This window comes from Pogoniulus pusillus, chromosome 5 (assembly GCF_015220805.1).
Source record: "Pogoniulus pusillus isolate bPogPus1 chromosome 5, bPogPus1.pri, whole genome shotgun sequence".
In the NCBI taxonomy this organism is placed as follows: domain Eukaryota; kingdom Metazoa; phylum Chordata; class Aves; order Piciformes; family Lybiidae; genus Pogoniulus; species Pogoniulus pusillus.
In genome coordinates, this window is record NC_087268.1 from 44,951,140 (window position 1) to 44,966,601 (window position 15,462).

The window sequence follows — 15,462 nt, forward strand, 5'->3', positions numbered from 1 at the left end:
TACTACAGGCTTTGGAGCCTATAGCACATTGTAAACCCTATCCTGGAAGCGTTCAAAAATAGACTGGATGAGGCACTTAGTGCCATGGTCTAGTTGATTGGAGAGGGCTGCATGCTAGGTTGGACTGGATGAACTTGGAAGTCTCTTCCAACCTGATTGATTCTGTGATTCTATGATCAAACAGTAATTTATTGGGTGAAAAAAAATATAGCAATCAATTTCTTCACTTCCCAAGGGAAATAACTCATGCTTTGTCATATGAAATTCACTTCCCACCTCTCAGAAGGCAGACAGTATACACAATTTCCTCCTGCTGCTCCAGGGAAAAAGAAAAAGAATAAAAAGTACTTCTTTCCCAACAGTGTGTAGCTTGTGAGGACAGTATCTTCTTTTTCTCATCAAACAAATGGTCATTAGAAAGTATTACATCTCTGATCACAACCGTTGTGTACTTTCAAAGAGTTTAAGAGACCTTAGGAACTTAAGAAGTTATTTTTAAGAGACCTTAAGAATTCTGATAATGGGAATTATTCCAATAGAACAGAAAAAGTCATTATTGTTTCCAATTGTAAAAGTACATGGTGAATCAGAGAGAACATAATGTCCAAGGTCATAATTCCATCTGGTTTGTTGAAGCAAGCTCACTAGTGTTCAGCATAAGATCAACAAGTTCCATGTCACATGGATTGTGCTTCAGAAGATGCAAGTAGTTTATGAAAGTGTATGGGATTGTAACAGCTCAAATATGCTTTCCAACATACTTGAGTTAAAATCAACTAGAAATCACAACATTTACAGGCTAGAGATAATTTATTTAATGGACAGGGAAAAATAATCTAATGCTAAAAGAAAAAAATTATGCTAAGGAACACCTGGAATCTTCTATGTGTCTGAAAAATCATTAAAAATATAAACACAGCATGTGAAAACTGCAATACTTCCATAGATACTAAGAAATGTAATTATGTGCAATACAGGGAAAATCAAAACCAAACACTATAAAATTCCTTAAAACTCACTCCAGAGAGTAATAACATATTTGACCACTTAAATACATGGAAATATAGGGCTGGGTGCTAGGTTGGACTGACTGATCTTGGAGGTCTCTTCCAACCTGGTTGATTTTATGATTCTATGGAAGCAGATACAGAAAAATGTGTTCCACTTGGTAGAATATTCCAAACTTATATTTAATGTCAAAATATTCATTTTTTAGTTCTTTTTTTTAAGTGTTTGAACCCAAAACCTAATGCTACTGTGGACATCTTTTGACTCTCACTAAGATGCATGACTAGTGTGAAACATATGTTGATACATTTTTGTCTTGGTTCCAATTTAGACTTTCCAGAGACTCAAATATAGTTAACAGAACCAATAATTTATAGGATGGCTTTCCCTCCTCCCTCTTCTTTTCAAAGAAAAGTGAATTAGATGTAGAGAGGAAAAGGTAAACCACACCCAAATAACCAGTCTCACTTTGATTTGGAAGTTAAAAGAGACAACTTTAACAATAAATAAAAGATACTTGAGGTATGGGAGTTACAAAGAGGTATAGGGAAGGAAAAGCAAGACACAATATATGTATTAAACCAGGAATGGTGGCAATGGGATTTCCACCTCGTGCACTGATGGACACGTGGTAAAACAAAGAGCAGAAGGAACAGGAAGGTGGTCCTGTCAGGCAGGGATGCAGGACAAGAGACAGCAAACCACTACAAAGCATCAGCATCCAGAATCTCCAGGGTGAGAGTATCTATATGTGCCCTAACTATTCTTTCTCCTACTTATGCACTCAGCTGGATGAGTATCACTTTTTTTTTCAAACAGATCCTAAACTTTTGGAAGGCTAAAGTTTAGTGTCATTTTCAGCCAGCTTGATGAACAGGCTGAACTCCAAAATCAGGATGATGGCACCAGTCACCATGTTTCACCGTTAACAGGAACAGTTTGCTTGATGAGGCTAACCTACTCTTCTATCCAAAGTAATTTCAGCAAAGCAGGATTGTTCAAGTCCTAGACATCAGGTTAGCATGCCACCATTGTGATTAACAGCCACAGAGAGGTAGCTAAGTGCCTAACCATGTTAGAGTAATTTAGTTCAAAGCAAGCAACCACAAAGCATGACACGCATCATCTGAATCCTTATGGTCAGAGAATGAGGTCTCTAAATGACAAGTACCAATATCTAGATGTTCATAAACCCCAATTTTATACCTTTCCTCTGATAAATTAAGCATAAATATTAAGCAAGCCCTTTCTAAGATCTGCTAAGAGAGATGAATGCCTTCCATGCTCATGCACAATAAAACAAGTACATGCAATTTCTTCTGCACATCCATATAAATTAGACACTTGGCTTTGTTTCTGCAGTTCCATTAACCTTTGTGAGTGTATTTTGCTTCACCAATTAATTCAAGAATGTAATGGTTTGACCCTGATTGACAGCTAAGCCCTAAACAGTCGCTCACTCACCCTTCCTGCTCACAGGAGAATGTGTTGGCAGAACAGAAACACTAAAAGATCCCCAAACTTGAGAGTCAAGATAAAAATAGCTTAATAAGAAAGAGGAAGAAGAAAGAGGAAAACCAAACAAAACAAGTGATACAAAGGATGTTGCTCACCACTTCCCACAGTAGATTGATGCACAGCCAGTCCCAAAGCAACGGCTACCTATCCAAACCTTTTCTCCTTTCCATTTTTTGTGGTTCTATATGGCACAAAGTATCCCTTTGGTCATTTTGGAGTGGTCATCCTGCTTATGTTCCCTTTGTCTCAGTTTAGAAGTTAGGACAGAGATATTGTTCTTTTAAAATATCCCTGTGTGTGAAATTAAGACACAAACAAGGCCAAATGTAAAAGCAAGGCTGTTTATTAAAGAATAGAATAAATGAAAAAGAAAAAAATGGAGAAAGAGAGAGCAGAAGAGAAATTACCACCCTAAGGTGCTTTTTTTACCTTAAGACAGGAGGAGGGATGAGACTTCAAGTCCCTTCAGCTTGTGCTTCATCTGGGAGAAGCAGGGGAAATGCCAAGTCCCTTCAACATGTGCTTCAGCTGGGAGGAGGGCAGAGGTCATGGCATATGGAAAATGAAACCTCTCAAGATGCAGAGTGTTATCAAGAAAGATATGTTTAATCAGTGCTGGATGACAAGGGGAGATCGTCCTCCAGAGTCCTTGCACACCTTTACCTTGTGCAGGTGAAATGTTTATACTACAAAATCATACATATTCAGGGGTGCAGGGGTAGGGTTAGTACAGTCAGTTCTTGGAATAGGGGGTTGATTCTATGATCTTGAGTCAGATGTCCAAACTTCCAGAAGTCAACACAGCTCAGCTAAGCATGTGAATACATGCTGAGATATATCAAAACAGCACTTTTTGTTATAAGCCTTCATATGCCCCACTGAGGTTAAATACACATTTCTTTTGCCACTTGCCTCTGGCTGTGATCCAAGCACATGAAAGCGAACTGCTTCTTTTGTCTGAGTCCTAGTCCCGTCCCTGGGCCATTCAGTCATTATCACATTCTTATAGATGTTAACAACAGGTCGACAAACTAACCAGTTAGCTGAATAATAAGTAGGATGCTCAGCAGCCTGTAGAAGCAGCCTTTTTACAGAATGCATGCAGGCATATTCACAGATAGGATGTGTGAGCTGTGTTCCTGAAGGTGTTAGAAAAGAAAGTGTCCTGTGATGTCTTATAAGATTGGAAGTCAAATAGTTTGGAATACTGAGTGGAAAGGGTTAAACTGTCTCTTTCCCTGGCCATGCTGTTTGTCAGGAGAAAATAATTTTCATAATTGCTTTTTTATTTTCTCTTGAAGGAAGCTTTCAGATTTACTAAAAATGAATAGAATTGTAGAATCAACCAGGTTGGAAGAGATCTCCAAGATCATCCAGTCCAACCTAGCACCCAACCCCCTCCAATCAACCAGACCAGGGCACTGTCTCATCCAGTCTTTGCTTGAACATCTCCAGGGATAGCAACTCCACCACCTCCCTGGGCAGCCCATTCCAATGCCAATCACTCTCTCTTTGAAGAATTTTCTCCTAACAGCCAGCCTAGACCTCCCCCAGCACAGCTTGAGACTCTGTCCCCTTGTTCTGTTGCTGCTTGCCTGGCAGAAGAGACCAACCCCACCTGGCTACAACCTCCCTTCAGGTAGCTGTAGACAGCAATGAGCTCTGCCCTGAGCCTCCTCTTCTGCAGGTTGCACACCCCCAGCTCCCTCAGCCTCTCCTCACCAGGCTGTGCTCCAGGCCCCTTGCCAGGTTCGTGGTCCTTCTCTGGACACATTGTGGTATCTCAACATCTCCCTTGAATTGAGGAGCCCAGAACTGGACACAGCACTCAAGGTATGGCCTGACCAGTGCTGAGTACAGGGGAAGAATAACCTCCCTTGTCCTACCTGTCCCTTTGGTCTGGGTTGACTAATCTCTAATGTTGTTATTTCTTTTCTGGTGGTTTGTTTGGGGTTTTTTATTATTTTTGGTTTGGTTTGGCTTTGATTTTTTTTGTTTGTCTTGTTGTTTCCTGGGACTTTTGGTTTGTAGTATTTCCCTTCAGGACCAATTTATTCTTTAAAATGCAGGCTGGAATTCTTCCAGGCCAGGCACAATAACTCTGCAATGGGCCCACACAGGACACATCAGTGAAATTGGTGATGTCTCTGTAAATAATTTGAAAAGGGACAAAATGGCCCACAGAAGTCTATGAGGAATGAGGGAAAAACTCCCAAGGATGAGAAACAGTCTTATGAATACAAAGGTCAGAGAAGAGGATGGGGGAGGCAGTTTGCAGATACTCTTTTGCAACCTGTGGAAGTTTTAGAAGAGACCAAGGTGAAGTAGGTAGCTGCCTGCAGATTTTGGAAAGAACACATCTGAGCAAATGTTTACAGTGCAGTCTGTAGAAATCCCATTATGAAGGTTTATCCCAAGGGAATGCACTATAGTGAAGACATAATAGAGAAAGCTGACAGAACATGCTAGAGAGAATCTAAAAGAAGGCTTGAGATCATCTGCTCCAATCCCCTTGTCATGGACATGGACACATCTCAGATAGACTTGGCTCAAGGTCTTACCCAGTCCAGCCTTAAACACCTGCAGAGAGGGGACAACCTATTCCAGAATCTCACCTCCCTCTTACTGAGGAACATTTTCCTATGATTTAGTCTAAAACTAGTCTCTCTCAGCTTGTGACCATTCTCTTTTGTTCTACCTCTAGACACCCTTATGAAAAGGTCCTCTCCAGCCTTCCTGTAGGATCCCTTCAAATATTTGAAGGCAGCTATGAGATCCTCCCAGAATATTTTCTTCTCCAGGATGAACAACCCCAGCTCCTTCAACCTAACCTCATAGTAGAGGTGCTTTAGTCCTTGGATCAACTTCGTGGCCCTTCTCTGTGCTCACTCTAACAGTTCTATGTCCTTCTTATGATAGGGACACCAGAACTACAAAAGAGCTGGGGAGGGACTTTTTAGGCTATCAGGGAGTGACAGGACTAGGGGGAATGGAGCAAAGCTGGAGGTAGGTAGGTTCAGAGTGGATGTGAGGAGGAAGTTGTTCATCATGAGAGTGGTGAGAGGCTGGAATGGGTTGCTCAGGGAGGTGGTTGAGGCCCCATGGCTTGGAGGTGTTTAAGGTCAGACTGGATGAGGCTGTGTGCAGCCTGCTCTAGGGTAGGGTGTCCCTGGCCATGGCAGCAGGGTTGGAACTGGCTGCTCCTTGTGGTCCCTTCCAACTCTGACTGATTCTATGATTCTATGAACTGGATACAGTATTTCAGATGGGATCTCACAAGAGCAAGGGGAAGAATCACCTGTATTGACCTGCTGGACACACTCCTCTTGATGCATCCCATAATTGGAGTGAGTGACTTCCAGATGTACCTTCCAAATGCAACCATTTTTATTCTGTAATGAACGTCACTTTCATGAGACATCTAAGTATGAGACAAGACAAAGACAATTACTTTTGACAGCAAAACTTAATTCTGAAGTTTATGGTCTTTGAGTTCATGATCTGAAACTGGACTTCTTACATCTTACCCTTATTTTATCACATTAAGCAGAAAATGAAAACAGACCTATGATTCTATGATTCTATGACAAAGATTTTATTGTCCTGCCTTTCAAATTGTACCCTATGAGAATTTTGGATATCTGATTTTACAGCACAGACTGCAGCCACAGGCTGCAGCTCCTCTGTGTAAAACATGCAGAGAGTCAGTAACATGCTATACATTGCTAAATCTAGCTGCAGGATCTTGAAGGCAATGTTGCTGAATAATTGTACATGCCATGCTCTCTGTCTAGCCATTCCAAACATCTCCAGCATAGTAAAGGATTTATCCCTTAATATCTAAAAGCAGCTGTCTATATGTTTTGTATCATGTGTTTCACATCTGAAAGGGAGAATAATGTTCACTCCTTGTTTATTGGTGTGTTTGGTTTGTTTTCAGGGGCTCAGAGTAAGCAGCATTTTTCTCTGAGTTCAAATAAATGTACCCTGTGGTGGTTCTGAGTGTCACCCACTCCCCCCGCCATGCAAGGATTCACTCAGACTAAACACAGCCAGCTGGAAGCTGAAGAATGAAGCTTTATATTCATAGCTTAGCACAATTTACAAGCATATATATGCAATATATTACACTATTTAGAACTATGTACAGTAACACACAAGTTAAAAGTAATACAGAAGTACAAGACCCTTCCCAGCAGCCAGAGTGCCAAGGAGGGGTTGCCAATCACCCTTCCACCTTATTTCCACTCCCCCCCCACCTTATTGTAAGAATCTGTCTTATGTGAAGGGTGAGATGGAAAGGTCAGCAGGGGTCTTAGAAGCGGAATTATTGGTTGAAAAGTGTGCATGTTCAGGCAGAAGAATAGAATCATAGAAATATAGAATCAACCAGGTTGGAAGAGACCTCCAAGATCATCCAGTCCAACCTAGCACCCAGCCCTAGCCATTCAACTAGACCATGGCACTAAGTGCCTCAGCCAGGCTTTGCTTGAACACCTCCAGCCACAGTGACTCCACCACCTCCCTGGGCAGCCCATTCCAATGCCAATCACTCTCTCTGCCAACAACTTCCTCCTAACATCCAGTCTAGACCTCCCATGGCACAACTTGAGACTGTGTCCCCTTCTTCTGGTGCTGGTTGCCTGGCAGAAGAGACCAACCCCACCTGGCTACCGCCTCCCTTCAGGTAGTTGTAGCCAGCAATGAGGTCAGCCCTGAGCCTCCTCTTCTCCAGGCTGCACACCCCCAGCTCCCTCAGCCTCTCCTCATAGGGTTTGTGTTTCAGGCCCCTCACCAGCTTCATTGCCCTTCTCTGGACACCTTCCAATATCTCAACATCTCTCTTGAATTGAGGAGCCCAGAACTGGACACAGCACTCAAGGTGTGGCCTGACCAGTGCTGAGTACAGGGGCAGAATAACCTCCCTTGTCCTGCTGGCCACACTGTTCCTGATGCAGGCCAGGATGCCATTGGCTCTCTTGGCCAATGTCATCTCTCCTTTCCTCCTCTTCTTAACTGTGTTTTTTCACTATCAGATCGGGAATTACTCCACTTGAAAGTGAAAAGTCACTTATTCTTTATTCCTGCAATGTTGGATTCTCTTGAATATGAAGGATGTATTTCTGTGAAATGTATTTCATCACTGGTTCTGAGAAAACAAGGATTTCTTTATATTAGAAATGTCATGCCCAAAGTCTTGTTTTTTGTCTGCATTTGTTTTTATCTGGGAGAAATCTTTCTCATCTTTGAGGTCATGGTTGAAAAAGCTGAGAATACAATTAACAGCCTAATGAAGTTGTTAATCATCATAATCAAAAGAGATTTGCAAACAAATGGCAGCAGAGCATTTAACACAAAGCTGGCAAAGAGAACACTGAGAAAGGTTATCTGTTTGGAGTTGGGTTTTTTTTTTGTAATTAGCTTTTGTTTGGTTTTAAGAACCTTAAAATGTTGTTAAAGCATTAAAACTGGCTCAAGTTCTTGCAAATACAATTATCTGCAGGCATGACAAACCAGAATCAAAACAAGCATCTTGAGTCAGATTGTTTAGAAGTGGTACATTTACCCTTTTGGAAAGAAGTTCACAATGCTACACACAATAGAGATTAACACTTTCAAAATGAAATCCCTACTATTAATTCTCAAATCAATGTGTTGCATCTACTTAATACTAATGTTGCAATTACACTAAGGCATTAACACTGCATAAATTGGTGCCTAGTTTTTTAACACATAGCTCACTTTGTACAACAGGGAAGATAATTTGTCATTTTCTTTATGTTTTGGTGACTCAAAATCTTCAGGAAAACAAAAGAGACATTATTTCAGGGTCAGACTGTAAAATGCTGCTGTTAGCAATGAGATGCTCCTCATGGATAATCAGTATCAATCATGGCTTTTAAGTCTTTAAAACAAACCCCTAGAGTTGTTTGGCTCTTTTTTAAATTAAAGCTATAACCATAGAATCAACCAGGTTGGAAGAGACCTCCATGATCTTCCAGTCCAACCCAGCACCCAACCCTGCCCAATCAACTAGACCATGGCACTAAGTGCCTCAGCCAGGCTCTGCTTGAACATCTCCAGGGATGTTGACTCCACCACCTCCCTGGGCAGCCCATTCCAATGCCAATCACTCTCTCTGACAACAACTTCCTCCTAACATCCAGCCTAGACCTCCCCCAGCACAACTTGAGACTGTGTCCTCTTGTTCTGTTGCTGGTTGCCTGGGAGAAGAGACCAACCCCCACCTGGCTACAGCCTCCCTTCAGGGAGTTGTAGCCAGCAATGAGGTCACCCCTGAGCCTCCTCTTCTGCAGGCTGCACACCCCCAGCTCCCTCAGCCTCTCCTCACAGGGCTGTGTTCCAGGCCCCTCACCAGCTTTGTTGCCCTTCTCTGGACACCTTCCAGCACCTCAACATCTCTCTTGAATTGAGTATCCCAGAACTGGACACAGGACTCAAGCTGTGGCCTGACCAAATGTCAGTCCTAGATGTCAGTCGATTGGTGGGCATCAGGGTCAGACTTGATGAGGGGAAACAGGGTCAGATGCAATCCCCAGGACAGTAGTGCCATGAGGCTGAGGTGGAGCTGGATCTCAGCACTGTTGCAGTGTTTGTGGTGTGGAAACTGACAGCTCTGGACTGGAACAGGGTCTTGGGCCCATGGGCATTTTCAACTGTAAAAAGCCACTAAAATAGTAAGAAATGAAAATGCATTTCTTGATTTACATTTAACAGATCCTTTCTTTGCTGCCTTGATGTCTTAGCACAGGCTGCGAGCCTCTTAGCCAAGACCGGTAGTTGACATTGGTCTCACCAGTGGGCTAGTCCCTGAGCTTGTAACACTGTTGGTGTTATTTTCTAGCAGAACCAGGGGGTACAGCTAGGGCTGCTTCTCCTGGGTGAAGCTTTTCTGTAGTTTTGTATCTCACCAGCCTTTCAACTAGCTGTTTTGTTTTTTCACTTGTGTGGTTTGATCTTTGTCTGTTCATTGATTTTTCATAAGTGCATGCTCTCTTGCTTCCCAAAAGTGGGCCAGAAGGATACTCATGCTGAGGCCTAAGAATGATGTGCTTCCTCTTTGTCCTCACCAACATATTTCATTTCACATGACCACATTATTCTCATGGCTTCTCCTGGCATGATCTTACTGCTAATTGTTTTCTCAAAACATCAATAGATTTCAGTACCTATATATAATGATTTGTACACAGATGTAAAGGGTTAACCCTCCTGGGGGAGTGGTCTTGACACTGACCCCAGGTCCTCCTAAATCCTCTCTGGACGTGGGTCTGACCCTTACTGCAGGTGGTGGTTGGCCCACTCCTGTCTAGCCCCCTATAAAAACAGAGGACCTTCCTGTTTTGCTGTCTCTTGCCCTGCCTCCCTGCTTGCCAGCATCACCTTCCTGTTTCCTGCTGCTCTTTGTTTTACTACATGGCCATCAGCATACGAGGTAGAAACCCCATTGCCATCAATCTGGTTGTACATATATACATATATATATATAGAGTATCTTTTTTTTCCCTTCCCTATACCTTCTTTGTAACTCTCCTACCTCAAATATCTTTTATTTATTGTTAAAGTTGTCTCTTTTAACTTCCAAATCTAAGTGAGACTTTATTTGGGTGTGTTTTGCCTTTTCCTCTCTGCATCTAGTTCCCTTTCTTTGAAAAAAAAAAAGGGGAGGAAGAGGGAAAGGCATCCTGTAAGTTGTTATTGGTTCTATTACCTGTATTTGGGTCTCTGGGAAGTTTAAACTAGAACCAAGACAACAGGCATAACTAAATGTATAGCTTTTGGATCAGACTGTACAATATCCACAACTTTGAGTTAATAGCATAGATAATGATGTTAAAATTTGCTTTGTAGTAATCAGTTTTAAGGGTCACTTCGATATATTACTATAGTAAAAAAAGAAAACAATAGGAAAAGTCTATGTAAATATATTAACAGGAAAAAGAGAGTTAAGAAGAATTCAAGAAAAGATTGGATGAGGCACTTAGTGCCATGGTCTAGTTGATTGGATAGGGCTGGGTGCTAGGTTGGACTAGGTGGTCTTGGAGGTCTCTTCCAACCTGGTTGATCTATGATTCTCTGATCTGTAATGTTTATTGAATACAAGAAGAAATAGCAACAAATGATGAGGACAAGGCTAAGGTACTGAATGCTTTCTTTGACTCAATCTTTAATAGTAAGGCCAGATATTAACAGGATAGGCAATCCTCCCTGACTTGGATGACAAGGATGGAGACCAGAATGTAGACTTCATAATTCAAGAGGAAATGGTCAGTTACCTACTACACCATTGGGGTGTGCAAAAGCCTACGAGGCCAGATGGGATGCATCCAAGGATAATAAGGGAGAAGATGGAAGTGCTCACCAATCCACTTTCTATTATTTACCAGAAGTCCTGGCTAACTGTTGACTGAAGATTGTTGAATGTGACACCAATCTACAAGAAGAGCCAGAGGGAGGATGCAGGGAACTACAGGCCAGTAAGCTTGACCTCAGTGACAGGGAGCATTATGGAGCAGATCACCTTGAGTGCCATCATGCAGCATGTGCAGAACAAGCAGATGATCAGACCCAGTCAACATGAGTTTATGAAAGATATATCCTGCTCACCTGCCATCATGCCTTTCTATGACAAAATGACCCACTTAGTGGATGAAGGGAAGAAGTTGGAGGGCTTTTACCTCAACGTTCATAAAGAGTTTTACAGTTTTCCACAACATTCTCCTGGAGAAGCTGGCAGGTTATGGCTTTAATGAACAAGCCCTTTATTGAGCAAAAAGCTGGCTGGATGGCTGGACCCAAAGAATTGTGGTGAATGGAGTTAAATTCAACTGGTGGTCATAGAATCATGGAATCAACCAGGTTGGAAGAGACCTCCAAGATCATCCACTCCAACCCATCCTCCAGCCCTATCCAGTCAACTAAACCATGGCACTAAGTGCCTCATCCAGGGACGGTGACTTCACCACCTCCCTAGGCAGCCCATTCCAATGCCAATCACTCTCTCTGACAACAACTTCCTCCTAACATCCAGCCTAGATCTCCTCTGGCACAACTTGAGACTCTGTCCCTTGGTTCTATTGGTGGTTGCCTGGGAGAAGAGGCAAATCCCACCTGGCTACATCCTCCCTTCAGGGAGTTGTAGACAGCAATGAGGTCACCTCTGAGCCTCCTCTTCTCCAGGCTAGAGCTCAGAATTGAGACCAGTTCTCCTTAATAAGTTTATCAGTGATCTGGATGAAGGGGTTAAGGGCTTCCTCAGTAAGTCTGCAGATAACACTAAGTTGGTGAGAATGTCGATCCACTCAAAGGCAAGGAGGTTCTGTGGAAGGATCTGAACAAGGTAGATCAATGCCCCCAGGCCACTGGTGTGAGATTGTACAAGGCCAAGTGCCAGGCCCTGAACTCTACATAGTTCTATACAGCACATAGAACTATACAGCACAGAGAAGGTCAGGGAAAAACAGGAGTGAATTTAGTTTTACAGACAAAACCTGTGTCAGCTGTCTGTGGTGCCAAAGGAACAGTCTGTTTTGTTTAAGAATACAGACCCAGCTGCAAGGACCCATTAATTAAATTCCTGTTCTTCATTATGTTCACATGCAAAGCACTCAGGATTTAATTCACACTTGTGAGTTCCTTCAGGACACGAAAGCCTCCCACTTGTGCTTCCTGATGTGGGAGCTTCAAAATGCAATAAAACATGTGCTCTCAGACTTTGTCAGGAGGAGCACTCAAGAGCTTTCCTCAGTGGAGAGAAAGGGAGGTAGCTCTGTTATACATCAAGTCACAGCTTGTTAACGCAGTGTATGTTTGAACCTGACAAGCTTTATAATTCCTTCCCATATATATGCATTTGGATAAATATGAATCTAGACAGGTTCATTGGTGGCTTGTGCTTTGGCAGGCTTATCTTGTCTGCTTCACTTTTTCCAGGAATCTCATCTTCAGCAACTCTCTGCCACCCACCCCTCTACACCAATTTACCTAGGTCGTGTTTTTCAGATTTCACAGCATTTCTCTTTCTCCACTCTTGAGTTGCAATCTTTGTTGTGTATTGCTCCCTCAGGGTCCTCAGCAATCACAAGTAGAAGGGAGCAATTTTTTTTACAGTGTTATCCTCCCAAATACTATTCCACGTTTTTTCCTTTGTTTTCACAAATTGTTATCTACTATTCATGCTTTTATCAGTCTAATTCCCCAATCCTGTTCCCAAGGCAGCTGCTCTGTATTTGGCATATCTGCATTTTTTGGCATATCTGCATTTAATGTCTTCAGTTTAAGCCTATCATTTGCCTTGATTTTATTTCATGATTTCCATTTTGGATAGTGCCTTAGGTTTGTGTGATGGGTTGAGAGTTACCTGCCTCCCCCCCACCAAGTGAATTCACCCAGACTAGACTCAGGCAGCTGAAAGTTAAGGAATGAAGCTTTATATTTGCAGCTTAGCACAATATAGAAGCAGAGATTTACAATATATTACAAATATTTACAGTTATATGCAAGTTGAAGGTAATACAGAAACACAATACACCTCCTAGAAATCAGAGTCCCCAGGAGGGCCTCCCAACCAACCTCCTACCTTCTTTCCACCCCTCCACCTTATCCCAGAGTCTGCCTTACACGCGAGATGAGTTGCGAGGCTTGGCAAGGGCGTTTGGGAGCAGAATGATTAGTTGGGTTACACAGATTCAATCAGAACAGAGAAGCCCAGGAAGAAAACACAAACACTGACTCCAACAGATAGACTCTTTTATCTGTGTTCATGTCCTCATTTTTATACATCTCAGCAAGCTTATGAGTGCACCAGACATCAGCACTGTTTCCTTTTCGCAGCCTCTCCAATATTTCTCATTAAAATATTCCAATTAGCCTGAAACCAGCACAGTTTGTCAATAACATTTTGGCTTTTGACAGCATGATTGAAAATGTTGGTACCTTTTCAGCTTGATAGCTTTGGGGGGAAAAAAATAAATAAGACTGGCATTATTCAGCTTGAAAAAATCAAAGAAATGTGATATAAGGAAGGTCCCACTAGAACTCCCCTTAGAATCTCTTCCAGTTACATAGGAAGCTTTGATGTTATCTCAAAGACTGTGCTGCCTTTGCAGTGCTGATCATATATCTTCCTTTTAAATTAAAAAATCTCTGTTTAGGAGACCTTCACTTAGAAAAGATCAAGAAATAGAAAAAAAAGTATCCACCAGGGATTATATACTTCTTATTGGTTCATTATGAACCAAAATCAGAGAGTGTCTCTGGTAAACTAAACTTTCTTGTCAGATAAGGGCAATTAAGAGAGCAAGCAGAAATAACAGGTAATTAATCCTTTCAAAAGTAGCCCCTATCTACAGAAATAGAATAAACCAGGAAAAAACATCATTATCTTCTCTTTGATTAGACAGAGTATTAATAATTTTATTAATATCTGTAAAGTAGCTTTAAATATAACTCTCATGTTTACTCTTTGCCACATAAAATAACACTAATGGATGCTTAATTCTGCAGCAAGCATTTAACACAATCTCTTTGTTATATTCACTTGTTCCAGATTGAGGTCCACCATAGGCTGTAGTGTGGATATCTGTTCCACCATGGACCTCCATGGGCTGCAGAGGGAAAATCTACTTCACCATAGTCTTTGCCACAATCTGCAGGGACATCTCTGTTTCAGAGCCTGGACCATCTGTTCTTTCTTCTTCTCCTTCTTCATTAACCTTGGTCTCTGCAGAATTGTTGCTTTCACATCTTCTCACTCTATCTCAGCTGCTACTGCTGCCCAGCAGTTTTTACCCTTCCTCAAATATGTTACCACAGAAGTCCCCCCAGCATTGCTGCTGGCCAGCAGGAGGTCCATCTTGGAGTTACTGGGATTATCTCTGTCTCAAATGGGAGCAGCTCCCAGTGTCCTGTTACAAAAATCTATTGCTGTAGCACACTTTGCTACCAAAACCTCATCATACAAACCAATTACAGAGGGTAAATTGAAGGTAAAGATTTAGTAACAGTAGGAATAGCATAAAGAATTATCACTATCATAATGAATTTTTAATCTGCAATTACTTCATTAAAGGAGGTCTTTTTTGGTGTTTTAGGTTTTAGTTTCTGGAGGGGGTTGGGCATTTTTGGTTTTGGGGTTGGGATTTCTTTTTGTGTGTTTTCTTTTTTTGGTTGGTTGGTTTGTTTTGGTGATAGTCTGAATTTGCTTTTCATAGCCCCAAATGAATATAGACCACTGAGAAATTTAACATGTTTCTTAACTGCTTGAAGAACTACATGACATGAAGATGTCTACCATGTGAAAATCCTGTAAGTCAACTTCTGATTGTACCAGGTATTGCCTTACACCAGATAAAACATGTCTTGACTGAGGTCACGCAATGCTGCTCACTTTTGAGACCTACAGGAACATTAAAATGCTCTGTTGAAAATCCCCATGGTAGAGAATACACTTTTCTATGTGCAGTAGTAAAATGTTCTATTGTGTTGCAGTTTAATTTTAGTGGAAGTAAAAGCTGATGGTATTTCAGTGTCTGCATTAATGAATTGCATTTTGTATTGAAGATGTATTTAAAATAGGGCATTTTGGTGTTAAATTACATTGATAGTTTTGAGAGAAACTGAAGAGCTGGTGAAAAGTTAAAAGCTGTTCTCATCAACTAAAGAATAGCTATTAGTTTTATAAACTACTGTTAGAACAGCTTTGTCGCAGTGATTCTTGATGCCAAGGGGATGCTTCAGCAACAATCTACAAAAATTAGCATATACTTGAGTTCTGTCAAGGTTCATCAGCTCAATTGCTTGAAAACGTGGTGCCTTCTCTAAATTATGCACTCCTTATGGACATGAAATACTTTATTGACCCAACAAATGCAGTTTGACATAATAGAGAAGCTTACAGTTACTTGATAAAGTTGC